This window comes from Chionomys nivalis, chromosome 9, assembly GCF_950005125.1.
Source record: "Chionomys nivalis chromosome 9, mChiNiv1.1, whole genome shotgun sequence".
NCBI lineage: Eukaryota > Metazoa > Chordata > Mammalia > Rodentia > Cricetidae > Chionomys > Chionomys nivalis.
In genome coordinates this window covers 22,653,172-22,665,878 of record NC_080094.1, presented here as the reverse complement: position 1 = coordinate 22,665,878, position 12,707 = coordinate 22,653,172, and the positions used below count along the sequence as shown (strand labels likewise).

At 38.3% G+C, this 12,707-nt stretch overlaps 1 protein-coding gene across 7 annotated transcripts in view; it reads right to left on the bottom strand.

Annotated features, from left to right (window-relative positions):
* The window catches only part of Ncoa6 (nuclear receptor coactivator 6), an 87,786-nt gene that overhangs the window by 56,391 nt on the left and 18,688 nt on the right, over nt 1-12,707 (bottom strand). For 4 of the 7 annotated variants that reach the window (XM_057780375.1, XM_057780380.1, XM_057780381.1 and 1 more), the window contains exons 2-4: nt 11,244-11,313; nt 8,527-8,597; nt 1,820-1,921 (exon numbers count right to left, since the gene is read on the bottom strand). The gene's annotated coding sequence lies outside the window, so the exon portion shown is untranslated. The remainder of the gene's footprint in view (nt 1-1,819; nt 1,922-8,526; nt 8,598-11,243; nt 11,314-12,707) is intronic. The other 3 variants (XM_057780376.1, XM_057780377.1, XM_057780378.1) reach the window with 2 other exon arrangements.

The following is a 12,707-nucleotide window of genomic DNA, read 5'->3' as shown; positions in this document are numbered from 1 at the left end:
CTCTGACCTATACACACACACACACACACACACACACACACACACACACACACACACCAAAGCCATCTACAGAAACAAGTAGTAAATAAAAATGTTTCAACTTTTTTTCATAAAAGAAAAAATAAATGCTAGGACAGGTGTTAATGAAATGAATAAAACAAAAATATGACATTAAAGAAACAAAGAGTTAGTTCTTTGATAATATAACCAAACTAGCCAAAATAGAGATTAATGAAGAAAATTAAGGGGCTGGAGATGTAGATCAGTTGACGAGTGCTCGCTTAACATGCACAAAGCCTTGGATTTTGTCCCCAGCATCACATAAACAAGGCACAGTGATACACACCTATGATTCCAGCACATGGAAGGTAGAAGCAGGAGGATCCAGCCATGAAAAGAGTTCAAGGCCAGCTTGGGATACAAAAGGCTTCTTCTCAAAAAAAAAATAAATAGAAGTAAGTATGCATACATACATACATACATACATACATACATATATATGTACATACTTAGACTAAAAAGGAGTTATGAAAGCAGTGAAATTCAGAAGATCATTTAGGAATATTTTGAAAACTTACAGTAAGTTGCAAAATCTTGAAGGAATGGGTACTTTGCTCAATATATGAACTACCCAAATTGAACCAAGAAGATCTAATCAAAAAAATGGTTAACACACATTGAGGGCTAGTGTGATGGCTCAAGGTGTAAAAGCGCTTGCAGCCAAGCTTAAGTTTAATGCCCAGAAACTATATGGAGGAAGGAGAGAACTGCCTCTTGCATGTTTGCTGCCTTCTATGTCTCTTGGTGGCACAAACATATACAAACAGAAATAAGACATAGAGGCTGGAGAGATAACTCAGCAGTTAAAGAGGGCATACTGCTCTTATAGAGGACCCAAAGATTTTGAGCTGCCATGTGGGTATTGGGACCTGAACCTGGTTTCTCTGCAAGGATAGCAAGTATTCTTAACCCCTAGGCTAACTCTCCAGCCCTACTATACCTCCCAATACTCTTATTGAATATAGTGCTTGAACTCTCTGTTGTATGTTTGCATTTTTGGGGGGCAGGGTCTCTCTATGTAGCTCTGGCTGTACTGGAACTCACAGAGATCCATCTGCCTCTGCCTCTAGAGTTCTGAAATTAAAGGTTTAAACAAAATATAAAATAAAAGTGTATGATATCACTCCTAGATAGTACTTGAATTCTTTAACAGGAGGTGAATAAAAAGCATAGAAATAAGGAAGAAGAGGTCAAATCACTTCTGTATACAGATATGATTATATACTTAAAAGACCCTAAGGACCTCACCAGAAAGTTTGTAGGGCTAGAAAATACTTTCCATAAGAAATTAGATATACAAAATTTACAGAAAAACCAATAGCAGGACTAGTGAGATGGCTCAGCAGCTTAGTGTTCTTGCAGAAGACTGGAGCTTGCTTCCCATGTCAGGTGTCTCACAACCTTGCCTATAACTCCAGTTCTAGTGGAGCCTAACATCCTCTTCTGGATTCCATGGCTACTCATAAACACACATGCAAATAAAAATAAATCAGCAGATTCTCTATATACTGATAACATGTTGTGAAAGAAATCAGAGAGATGGCTCAGCAGTTAAGAGCACTGGCTCGAATCCAGGTTCAATTCCTAGAATCTCATGGAGGATCTCAACTGTCTGTAACTTCAGTTCCAGGGCATCTGTCAACCTCTTCTTGCCTCCATGGGAACTGCATGAATGTAGTGCACATACATGAAGGAAAACACACACAATACATATAAAATGGACTTTTTAACAAATTGTCTTACATAAAGTTTCACTTACCAAAATGTCTTAATGTTTATCACTTATCCAGGTCATCCTCTAAGTCCAAACAAGGTGGCATCTTTTGGGCTTGTATTTCAAAGTAGCAGCCAAATTAGAATTCTTTAGGAAAGGAAATAAAAAGGAGAAAAAAGAGAGAGAAATAAAAAAGAGAGAAAAGAAAAACCACAGTATTATAAAGATATCAGGGTAAAAAATACAAACACTGTAAGTTATAAAGTCAATATGGGAATTCTAGAAATTGTTAAATCAGAATTCTCATTAGAAATCTTAAAACATGCCCTACCACTCACATAGAATGTAGAAGCAAAACTCAGGAACCCAAACCAGCTTCATATAAGAATCACAGAACTGGGAACTCTGGCTTCCATCACTCTCCAGACTTTCATTCCTAAACCTGCCTAATTAAACAGGGAAACCGCCTATAGATATTTGGAGCCAAATATTGTCCTCTGTATAAGTTTTTAAAGATTTGTTTATTTTGTGTGTATGGATGTTTTACGTGCATTTATATATGTACAACATATGTGTGTCTAGTGCCTCTGGAGGCCAGAAGAGTTACAGATGGTTGTGAGCCACCACATGGGTGCTAGACCCAACCCAGGTGCCCTAGAAGAGCAGCAGAGTTCTTAACTGCTGAGCATCTGCCCAGCCCCACAGAATTATTTTCTATTCACACTGAATATTAGACTCACATCATCTAACTCGATTTTTAAACTCCATAAAGTATAATTGCCTTTTCCTATTTTGTTCATAATATCATGTTTTAATTAGAAATTTTAATTTAAATTGTAAAGCATTCTTTATGGCAAACATATAAATTAAGCATGGAAATTTTATTATTTTGGCATGCTTCAGAAAAAAATTACCTATCTTAACAAGATAGTATTAGACTTTAACATATTTAACTGGGGTGTTATAACTTTGTTATTGCCACATACTGATTAAAATCTTTAAAATATCTATGTAGTATGTGTGCACATATGTACACATGTGTCACAGTGTGCAGAGGCCAGAGGACAACCTGTGAGAATCAGTTCTTCTGCCATCCTGGGGACTGAACTTAGGTCATCAGGCTTGGTGGCCAAGTGTCCCTACCCTCAGAAACTATCTTGCCAGCTCAATATTTTTATAATCTTGACATTTTATATGGATATGCACTGGTAGTAGTTAGTAAGAAAAAACTATTTTTAATTGCTTTTTTAATTCAAGAAAAAAGTACTTTTAAAGTTAGAACATAAGGAAAAATCTCAATACATCTAAAGAAATAACAGTGCTCAAATACTCTAATAAACAGTGCACTAAAATGATTGACTCAAGATAGAATCAACAAACAAGTCTTTCCATCTTAAAGGAACAGCAAAACCTATGGATTCAGGTTAAGAAAAAAATGTCAAGCAAAAATTCAAAATTTCTAGAAAACTGTAAATCAATACTTCATAAAGGAAGCAAAGAATACAGGCAAGTTGAGAGGAAGAAATTCACAGCCATGCCTCTGTGGGTGGTGGCAGTGAGCAGAAGTCCTCGGGTGCGCAAGTTTCATCTGTGTATTCGAGTGGACAAAATGGCAAAGATTGTCAAGACTCACAAAGGGTTTCTCTGTGTAGTCATGGCTATCCTGGAACTTGCTTTGTAGAACAAGCTGGCCTTGAACTCCGAGATCCCCCAGCCTCTGTTTCCCAAGTACTGGGATTAAAGGCACATGCCACCACCACCAGCTTGCCTTGTTTATTTTTAAAGTAATGGCCATCACTTGAATCTGGAAGGTTGACTTCAATCAAACCTTCTATGTAGCTGAGTTTGTTCTTGGATTTCTGACCCTCCTGCGTCTACCTCAGAAACGCTGCCATTTCAGATTCGTACCATCATGCCTCACTTGCATGGTTCTGTTCTCAGGCTACAGATTCCCATTATTGACCCAAACCAAAGATTTTTCTTGTTGTTTTTTTAAACATATTTCTGTCTCTGAGATATAAGATATATTGGCCAAGGTGACCTTGAACTTTTCTCTCTTTCTTTCCTTCCTTCCTTTCTTTGGTCACATGGTTTCACTGAAGACCAGGTTGGTCTTGAACTGACAGAGGTCCACCTTCCTGTTGATTGCTGGGATTAAAGGCATGTGCTACCACCACAAATGGCTGACCCTGAACTTTTGGTCTTCCCTAATGGGATTATAGGATGAACCACAATGTCTGATTTATGTAGTGCTGGAGATGAAATCTAGGATTTCATGTATGCTAAGCAACTGAGCAATACCCCATATTGCTTTTCAAACATTTCTGCTAGAATCATCTCTCATACCCTCTTTGACCAATCTGATTAATTTTGAAAGATGTATTTTATTCTTTATGTTCTTATGTTTCTGTTTGTATGCACATGTGTGTTCCAGTGGTCATAAAGTCAAAGAAGGGTATCCAGTCCCTAAAACTGACATGGATGCTAGGAACTGGACTCTGGCTAAAAGCAGTTAAATCAAGAGCTCTTAACTGCTGAGCCATCTCTCATCCCCAAACTGATTACTTTCTTAACTGATCAGTGTGCCTTATGCTTTCCAGGACTGAAAGGTAAGAACTAGACTTACTCATATCAACTATGATCTTTTAGGCATTTTGCATTAAATTATGTATACTTATGAGTGAGCAAAGTCTTGCCGTCTAGCAATTTTGAGATACTGCTGCCTCTAATTTCTTTTTCTTTTCTTTTTTTTTTTTTTTTTTGGTTTTTCGAGACAGGGTTTCTCTGTGGTTTTGGAGCCTGTCCCGGAACTAGCTCTTGTAGACCAGGCTGGTCTCGAACTCACATAGATCCGCCTGCCTCTGCCTCCCGAGTGCTGGGATTAAAGGTGTGCGCCAACACCGCCCGGCTGCCTCTAATTTCTTACTTTATGTATTTATCTTTAATGTATGTGAGTGCGGTACCTCTGGAGGCCAGAAGAGGCATTATATACCCTAGAACTAGGAAACAAGCATTGTGATTCCTGACATGAATGCTGAGACTGTCTACTGCAGAAGCAGTACCTACTCTTAACTGCTGAATCATCTGTCTAGCTCCTGTTGATAATTGTTTGAATTGGAAAATTAGAGTATCACAAAGCTGAAAAGATTTCCTGTTTGTTTGAGTAAATGGCTGAAAAAGAGACACTTTGATGTATTTTTTCCTTTGATTGCTAATAAAAGTAGAAAATTAAACTTGAAAAAAAGAAATTCATAGTCATAAAATATCTACAAGAGGGATAAGGGGAAGTAAATAAATGACTTAAATAGCTGACTCAAAGTTAGAAAAAAACATTAAAATGAGCTAATAGGGAACAAAATGAGACATTAATAAAACAGAATTCAATTAGAAAATAGAGAAAGAACATACATTGATAGGACACACCTGCAATCAGCCTGAAGGAGGTCGAGACAAGGGTGGCACAAATTAAAGGTTGTTCTGAACTACATATCAAGACCCTTTCTTCACTAAACTCTAAAAGGAAGTCAAGCAGAGGTGGTGGCGCACACCTTTAATCCCAGCGCTTGTGAGGCAGAGGCAGGCAGATCTCTATGAGTTCTAGGCCAGCCTGGTCTACAAAGCAAGCTCTAGGACAGCCAAGGCTACAAAAGAAACCCTGTCTTGAAAAACAAAACCAAACAAACTAACCAGCCTCAGAAATGGACAGGTCTAGCTGTTCAAGCTAGTGATCTCAGCACTAGGGAGGAGAGGGAGAGTAGGGCAGGAGTATCAAGAGTTCAAGGCCAGTCTTACAAGGAAGAGTCTGAGGCCTGCACTGCACAAGACTCTATCTCAAGTAAATAAAAATAAATAGGAAAATTGATAATGTTTTTAAAAATGTAAGTCGTAGTACTCTACAGCCAAGTCTGACTCTGAATTCCTGGCAATCCTCTGGTCTCACCTCCTCATGTGCTGTGATTACAAGTAGGGGCTATCATGCTCAGCTCAAATATTTTCATATTGGAAGAATGTTTTTTAAAATAGTTATATGACTAGTTGATTTAAGAAAGAAAAGAAAGGGGGGCTGGAGAGATGGCTCAGTGGTTAAGAGCATTGCCTACTGTTCCAAAGGTCCTGAGTTCAATTCCCAGCAACCACATGGTGGCTCACAACCATCTGTAAAGAGGTCTGGCGCCCTCTTCCGGCCTTCAGGCATACACACAGACAGAATATTGTATACATAATAAATAAATAAATATTTAAAAAAGGAAAAGAAAGAAAACAACAAACTGGTGGTGGTGGTGTACTTGGGAGGCTGAGGCAGGAAGATCTCTGTGAGTTTGAGCCCAGCCTGGTCTACAGAGTGAGTTCCAGAACAACCAGAGCTACAAAGAGAAACCCTGTCCTGAAAAACTGAAATAGGAAAGAAACAAAAAAGACAAAGAAATTGAAAAGAATTGATGACTACTTTGGTCAAGGTTTTGTTCATCATAATATTATTACTTTTTTTTTTTGAGACACGGTTTCTCTGTATAGCTCTGGTTATCCTGGAACATACTATGTGGACCAGACTGGTCTTGAACTCAGAGATCCACCTGTAGAGGCATTCACCAACACGCCCAGCTACAAGGTAAATATTTTAATACTTCCTTTGCTAAGAGCACAGCACAAAGGTCCTTGAGCCCACAGATCTCCAGGGAGACCAGGAATGTTAAGTACACAGGATTATCTTCCCAATGGGAAAGAAGAAAAACTTATATTTTCCATCCAGAAAGCTGGGAATTGGAAGTGCTTAAACCTGGTAATCTGCATTATCTGCTGGGCCAGGTCATAACAAGCTCCTACAACTAGGGTTGGAGTTGGCTAGTAATCTAAATGACTTTCACAGCCAGGGGCTCCCCCAATCCTACAACCAGGACCAGAGATACCCAATAGTCTAAATGGCCCTTATATTTTCTGTACAGCCAGGGACTCCCCCAAGTTCCCACAACCAGGACCAGAGCTGCCTAAATGATCTCTACACTATTTGTATGACTAAAACCAGGCCAGACCCTTAGGCCTTTAAGCTGAGTTAAGTTTCAATGTAATTATTTTCCTTCCAGGGATTGTATCACACCATGAAACTTTCCCCCAAATTATAATGTGTTTCAATTTGTTGGGAATAAACCACCTGGTATCAGACTCCCTGATGTCTTGATCCAGATGAACCAAGTCAATATGAATCAGATTTTTCATTCTCACCTCTTCATAGTTCAAGCTTCCACCATGACCACCTGCAGGATCCCAGTGACCCCTAAGCACCATACATAAATGGAATGAAAAACAATACTTTACAGATCACAGAAATCTAATGACCTGAAGTTGTTCCAGAGCACACAGTATACAGGAAAACTTTCAATTCTTTGTAAAATTACATTTATTTTATTTTACATGTATGTGGGCATACTCATGTCACTGTGCTCACATGGAGATCAGAGGACAACTTCAGAGTCGGTTCTCTCCTTCCACTTCTCTGTGGGTCCCAGTGACTGAATGCAGTTAATCAGGCTTGGTAGCAAGCACCTTTACTGAATAAGCAATCTTCCCAACCCCTCAATTCACTTTATGAAGTAAATATAAACACTCAAAGTCAACACGATTCGGAGGCAGAAAGCTACAGATCAATCTTAATTACACTGTTTGGTGTGTAAGACTTTAAGTCAAATTCTAAACAGAATCTGGTAGTTCTTTAAAAGAATAATAATGCACCATGGCCAAGTGAAGTCTGTTATTAGAATTCAAAGCAAACTTGGTATCAGGAAACTGAGGGAAGATGTTATGTGGTCATCTCCACTGATGTAACTTACCCATGTCCCCAGTACTGGGTTCTAAATCTAGGATTTTATACACACATTTTATTTTGCCACTAAATTTAATTTCCCTAGTGCCCATCCCCACTTTTTTCTCTGTGAGTTCAAGGCCAGCCTGGTTTACAAGAGCTAGTTCCAGGACAGTCAGGGCTACACAGAAAAACCTTGTCTCAAAAAAAAAAAAAAAAAAAAAAAAAAAAAAAAAAAAGTCTTCTTAACATGATAAAAATTTATTTTCTCAGCACAAAAGTGAGGGCTAGTGTGTAATTCAAGGAAGAAGCACCACACACAGAAAACAAGCATGAGTCAGCAGCAGCTTCATGGAGGAGAGGAGTATATCAGTGAAGTCAGGAGCACAGATGTATAAAATCAGTAAAATGAAATGAGAAATAAAGGTTAAAAAATTGGAAAGAGGGGCTGGAGAGATGGCTCAGCGGTAAGAGCACTGACTGTTCTTCCAGAGGATCTGAGTTCAATTCCCAGCAACCACATGGTGGCTCACAACCATCTGTAATGAGATCTGGTGCCCTCGTCTGGCCTGCAGTCATACATGGAGGCAGACTGTTGTATACATAATAAATAAATAAAATCTAAAAAAAAAAAAAAATTGGAAAGAATATAAAACTAATGAAAACGACAGACTTGTATACTTGAAAGTCAAGCAAAGGAAAGATAATAAAATTTAGCAAAGCAGTGTGGTGCAAAATTAATATATAGAAAAAACAGCATTTATTACCTATGTAATTATCAACATGTGGGGTAAGATCTCATTTTTAGTAGTGACAAGAAAGTTAAAATTTTTAAGATAACTAAAAAGAAAGGTCAAGATATAAAAAGAAAACCTAAAAATATTTATGAAGGAGGTTGAAGAGGTAGCTCATTGTTGCTCTTGCAGGGGAATCAGGTTTGATTCCAAGCACTCACATGGTGGCTTGCAGTCATCCACAACTGTAGTTCCAGGGGATCTGAAGCCCTCTTCTGACTTCTTTGGGCACCTGGCACATATACACGGTGCACATAAATACATACAAGCAGGAAGGCAAAATATTTGTATACATAAAAAAATTTTTAAAAATACTCATGAAGGACAAAATTTTTTAAAGACATGGATAAAATAGTACCCTCATAGGTGAGGATTCACATGTGTGAATTTATAATTTAATTTATAATTTAATAATTTATAATATAAAACAACCTAATTCTAAGGTTTGTAGGAAAACTGAAAAATCAGAATAGAGAAAGGGATTAAGTCCTATCAGATTAAAACACGTTATTATGGGCTGGGGAAAGGCTCAGTGAGTGAGAGGTGATATGGGATTCCCCTCTGTATGCTGTGAATATGTTTTATTGCCATTGGTTAATAAAGAAGCTGCTTTGGGCCTATGGCAGTGCAGAATAGAGCAAGGCAGGAATTCCAAGCAGAGATAGAGGAGAAAAGAAGGTGGAATCAGGGAGATGGGAGAGGCCATGTAGCTGTTGAAGGAGTAACATGCTGGCACTGGTACAGCCTAGTGGAGATACACAGAATACACAGGACAGGCTCCAAAAACCACAGAGAAACCCTGTCTCGAAAAAGCAGGAAAAAAAAAAATAAGGGTTAGTTCATAAAAAGAGTAAGCTATTGGCCAAGCAGTGTTGTAATTAATATAGTTTCTGTGTGATTATTTTGGGTCTGGGTGGCCGGGAAATGAACAAGCAGCCTCCATGTACAGAGAGTCATTGCTGTGTAGGCCAAGAATTGGAATCCAAATCCCTTGCACAATATGAAAAGCTGGGCACGGCCATGTGTGCACAGGAACTCTAACAGCACGGTGGGGTGGACATGGGGGAATCACTGTGGCTTGCTGGCTACCAGTCTAGCTCCAGGTTCTGAGAGGCTTTTTTTTTCAAAGGAATAAGGTGGAGAGTGTCATCCAAAGTCCTCTCTGGCTTCTAGGAGAGAAGATTGCTATGCTCTATCTTCCACATGCATAGACAACATACATGCAATATATGTGCATTAATGAACATTGACACATGTCATATTCTCAATAGTTAAACTACTATGAAAACTTATGTAAGTGGACGGGAGACTAATTGAATTTCTCCTGCTACACAATAAGATAACCCCAAACAGACCAAAAAGTTCAAATATAATAGATGAAACTCTACATTTTAATAGTACAGAAGCACAGAACAAATATTTGTAACTTCAAGTGGGAAAGGTTTATTTAATGACTCAAAATCTAAAACCCTCTAAGACTGACAAATACAAATGAATGGCTGGTCATGGTGGCAGACACCTTTAATTCTAGCACTCAGGAGGCTAGAGTTCAAGGCCAGCCTGGTCTACAAAACAAGTTCCAGGCCAGATAAGGCTACACAGTAAGATCTTGTCTCAAAACAAAACAAAATTCTGCAAGAAAAAAGGCAGGAAATTAAAACAAATGACAATATAAGAGGGAAAACACACCTGCTATCATTATCACCAACAGAAAAGCAAATTTCAGGACTGAGGGAGTTCTCTCACCTAGCACAAGCAAGGCCTTGCCTTCAAATCCCAGCACCACAACGAAAGAAAAGGCAAATGATGGGGGTGGGAGGTATGTGTAGGCATGTAAGTAATATGTGCATGTGTTTATAAATAAAATAAAAAGATCAACAATTTGAACCGATTACTGTGTCTAAAAATGGGCACAGGCGATGATCAAAAATTCAAGAATACCAGGGGATTCCAATGTAAAGACAAGTTTGTATCTGCATAATGATAAAGCTGATTGGTGATGACAAAGACACTAGACCTTCTGAGACCTGTAAGGCAGCTTGTTGAGAATTCTAAGAACATCAGAAAGGGGCAAATAAATAACTGACTTTGGAGATTTTATCTATGCTTGTATTTCCTTCCAAAATCATACACAGCTGGTAAGTTTACCTCTTTATCTATTATTGATTCCTCCTATAAAACCAATAAAAAATTCATCTGTATTTCATATACTTGACACAATTGATAAAGACATGACTCAACATGCTCTGTTGGTGGTGACTTTTTTTGAGACATGGTCTTCCTATGTAGTACAGACTGGCCCGGAACTCAGTATGTACCCAGGCTCATAATCCTCCTGCCTCAGCCAAGTGCTGGGATTATAGGCTGACCCCCACATGGCCAAATGCTTTTCTATCAAACAGATAACTAGTAAACCTACATGCCAAATGCAGCTTACCAAAGTAAAATATTTTGTTGTAAACTGAGGTCAAAATAACTTTGTTTAAAATGGTAAAGTTTAGCCAGTGAGATGGCATAGCAGGTAAAGAAAACAGCTGCACTTGCTGCCAACCCTGATGATCTGAGTTCAGTCTCCCCGAAACTCAGATGGTAGGAGAGCAACCTCCTACCTCCAGCCTCCATGCATACACCATGACATTCACACACTACCACATACATACACGTATCATAAATTAAAATTTTTGAGTAAAGTATATGGACCCAGAGATAGGTCAGTGGTTTAAAGCTTGCCTAACTGTAGTGACAAAAAAACAAAACAAAACAAAACAAAACAAAACAAAAAAAAACCCTAAAAGTTTATTCCTAATTCAATCCTTTTAGTTGAAACTAAGTCTTTCAAAAAAATCCAACTTTTATTTGTATTCCAGATTTGACAGACCTGTTTAAGAACTCTCTGACCACTTTCAGAGAAGGTAGTCAATAGGACCCCTCTCCATTCCTCCCAGGACCTAGACAAAAGGGGAAAAGAACAAAGAAGAAGAAGAGAAACATCAGAAAAGACTAAATAAACCCAGTAAACAGATCTTAAGTAAATGTTGATGACCAGCCTAATTCCATATATTACTATTTTTGTTAATTTATTCTAGAAAGAGGTGTAAAAGAAATGGTGAATAGTCCCTTAGTACAGTGATCTTTTTAGCAAATAAACTTTATTATCAGAAAGAATGCTCAAGGTCTTTTCAAAACAGCTGTATAACAGTTACTTATAGAGGTAAGTTCATTTTATAAGTCATGCTCTTTATGGTTTGTGCATTTTTCCTAATGAATATTATATTTCAATCAACATCCTTAAAATACAGACACATTGAGGACAGCCTGGGTTATACAATGTATTTTAGGCTAGCCTGAGAACTGCTTTGAGACTATCTCAAAAGAGAGAAAAGGAGAAAGGTCACAGGAGAAGGTAAAGGGAGAGAAGGGGAGAGGAAAGAAGAGGGAGAGAGAGAAAGCGCTGTATGTATTTGTAAAATGTAGAAATCCTAAAAGATTTCTATCATGCATTGGAGTCTCACTGGTTAGCTGATTTGTCCCAACTTGCCCATACAGTCCATATCAGTGCTCTTCTGTTTTAAATTATAAATACGTTGATAACATCATACATCTTAATTTAGCATTTACTATATATATATTTTTGTTTGTTTGGTTGGTTTTTTTGGTTTTTCGAGACAGGGTTTCTTTGAGCCTGTCCTGGAACTAGCAGGCTGGCCTCAAACTCACAGAGATCCGCCTGCCTCTGCCTCCCGAGTGCTGGGATTAAAGGCGTGCACCACCACCGCCCAGCTTTACTTTAGATTCTGAAATAATTATTTTATGACAACTGCAAAAACTAACAAAGAAAAATATAAATAGAAATATAGATGTTCCAAGCCCACAACTGTGCCCTAGTACAGCTACTTTGCCACCCATACATGGAAATGAAATAAAGCTTAGATTCCATGTAAACATTTCCTAACCTTAGTATGCATTTTTCAAATACTAAGATCAGCTGGTGTCCATATTCAGAATAACATAGCTTTATTTATTTAGACAGAACCTAGTTGTGTAGCACAGGCTAGCTTAAAGCTCTTACTCTTCCCACCTCAGCCTTCCAAGTAATAGGGTTACAGGTGTGTGCCACCACATCTGACTTTGACTAGCACTAGCTACACTAACATACAATGTGATATAGAAAGAGAGAGGCTGATCATGCCAGGGTGGCTTTGCCTTGAGTTCTCCTTGTGGTCTTCCCATAAAGTTGTATGAGTTGAGGCAAGACACAATTTCTATGAGCCTGTAGTGACATTTCATTTTTCTAATAAGTAAAGCCTGCCTGAAGATCAGAGTTAAAATAGCCCTAATGGTC